This window comes from Lactuca virosa, chromosome 4 (genome assembly GCF_052849685.1).
Source record: "Lactuca virosa cultivar CGN04683 chromosome 4, Lactuca_virosa_CGN04683_v6, whole genome shotgun sequence".
Lineage (NCBI taxonomy): Eukaryota > Viridiplantae > Streptophyta > Magnoliopsida > Asterales > Asteraceae > Lactuca > Lactuca virosa.
This window is the reverse complement of record NC_136429.1, coordinates 153,453,450-153,455,999: the sequence shown is the minus strand read 5'-3', so window position 1 is coordinate 153,455,999 and position 2,550 is coordinate 153,453,450. Positions and strand designations below refer to the sequence as shown.

At 23.3% G+C, this 2,550-nt stretch overlaps 1 long non-coding RNA gene across 1 annotated transcript; it reads left to right on the top strand.

The window, feature by feature from the left end:
• The first annotated feature begins 337 nt into the window (after positions 1–337).
• LOC145107461 (uncharacterized) lies at positions 338–1,484 on the top strand. The gene is made up of 3 exons (XR_013707865.1): positions 338–445; positions 547–611; positions 1,393–1,484. It is a non-coding gene; the product is annotated as an uncharacterized LOC145107461 (long non-coding RNA).
• Positions 1,485–2,550: the final 1,066 nt, after the last annotated feature.

Here is a 2,550-nt window from a genome sequence, read left to right as displayed (position 1 = left end):
ATGTTTGTTTATTTACAATTACATCATCACACATTAATAAAATTAAACTTAGTTACAAAATTTGTCTAAAATTTGAATAATGAAAATAATCTTAATCCTACTGTAATCATTTATAAGCGTGATATTTTGATTAGTTCTTATGTTGCATACATGTATATTGAGATGATTTATTACTTATGTATCATGTTTTACTTTTTCCTACAACTTTGTGTAGCTAATATCTATTTACATACCCTGTCAAAAAAAAAAACCAGAAAGAATTTTATTAAGAAATGACACATGTACACATATCATGATCCTTGAGTTTTTAATGTTCATCACATTAACATGTGGATTAACATTGTGTTGTGTATCTATGATATAAACAATATTGCGTTGTTGCATCTGCTGATGCTGATGTTCAAACAGCTAGACTTGCAAATAAGGCTCCTTCAAAAGAAAAGGGGTAAGCAAATATACTCTCTTTTTTTCTGACCTTTTCCAATCTCAGCTTTTGTATAACTCATTTTTCTGTTTTGTTATTTATAATAATACTTTTGTTAACAGGGATAAGACAGAAGATGGCCTTACATTCGCCTTTCGCTTCACTGATGCTTCAGTATCCAACCAAGGTACATGAAAGACTCTGCTCTTTGACTTTATATTACATATTACTACTTATATTTGCAAAGTGTTTTAACTTTTGTGTGGTCTGACTTATGTAATTCACATATGAATTACATGTGATTCACATATGAATTATATGTAATTCACATTTAAATTACATCTGATTCACATGTAAATCACATATGAATTACATGTAATTCATATGTAAATCACATATAATTCACATGTAATTCAAATATGAATTACATGTGATTCATATGTAATTCACATATGAATTACATGTGATTCACATGTAAATCACATGTAATTCACATATGAATTATATGTAATTCACATGTAAATTACAACTGATTCACATGTAAATCACATATGAATTACATGTGATTCACATGTAATTCATATACGAATTACATGTAAATCACATATGAATTACATGTGATTCACACGTAAATCACATGTAATTCCCATGTAAATCACATATAATTCACATGTAATTCAAATATGAATTACATGTGATTCATATGTAATTCACATATGAATCACATATGAATTACATGTGATTCACATGTAATTCACATATGAATCACATATGAATTACATGTGATTCACATATGAACTACATGTGATTCACATGTAATTCACATATGAATTACATGAGATTCACATGTAAATCACACATACATCATATGTAATTCATACGTGAATCGTCTGTGATTCATATGTTAATCACATATGTATTTTTGTGAGTGTTTTTGCATCAATCAATTTTTAATTTTTTTTTTGTAGATTTGGAAGAAATTTTGGTGAATATTAAAGAGGTGAAGATGATAAATTAAAGAAAAATATGGAAATATTGACACGGAGACATAAAAACGCTATGAAATTTTGTACATTTTTTTTTGTTTTTAATATACTTTTTTGTATCGAATAAAATACTTATTCTATTGTGTTTATAAATTGGTAAATAAAATGAGTTTTTTTATGATCTACTTACGAATATTATAGTATAAAAAATATGAATATATGCACCTAAAATTTTATTTTATTTTTTTAAAAAAATGCAGTTTTTTTTAAATGTAGTTTTTTTTTGAAAAAAATGTAAATTCTTTAAAAAATTTGCAGTTTTTTTATTAAAAAATGTAGTTTTTTTTTTTTAAAAAAAATTGCTGTTTTTTTTGAAAAAAATGCAGTTTCTTTTAAAAAAATACAGTTTTTTTTTAAAAAAATTGCAGTTTTTTTGTAAAAAAAAATGCATTTTTTTAAAAAAAAATATTTTTTTTCATTTTTTTTTCAAAAATACATGTTTTCTATAAAAATTTAAAAATCTGCATTTTAAAAAAAACGAAAAATATTATTTTAAAAAAAAAAATTGAAAATTTGATTTATGATATAAATTTTTAGACATATATATTAATATATTAAATAACACAAAAAATTAAACATTAAATGAGATTGGTAAGATGACAATCATGTCCTTAACGAATTAGTTTTGATCCAACGCTTCACTTTTAGTTCTCGGGTTCTCGGAAAACTTTGAGTTCTCAACCGATCTCAACCATATATATATATATATATATATATATATATATATATATATATATATATATATATATATATATATATATATATATATATATATATATATATAGATCATTTACTATTTATTTAACTTTTTTTAATAGAACGATTTTTTTTTTATTCATTTATTATTTTTTCTAACGTCATTGACTATTTACTCTAAATCCATTTAATATAAAAACCGGTTTTTAGGCTATCAGATTTCGGTTATCTCCAAACCGGTTTTCATCCATGAAATAAATTTACAAATTACAATATACGTTGAAAACTTGTCAAATATTAATGGAGGTATATACAGTAAGTGCAGACCTTTTTTTGGAAAAATGTCAAAACAAAACAATCGCTTTTGATAATGAGTAAAATTAT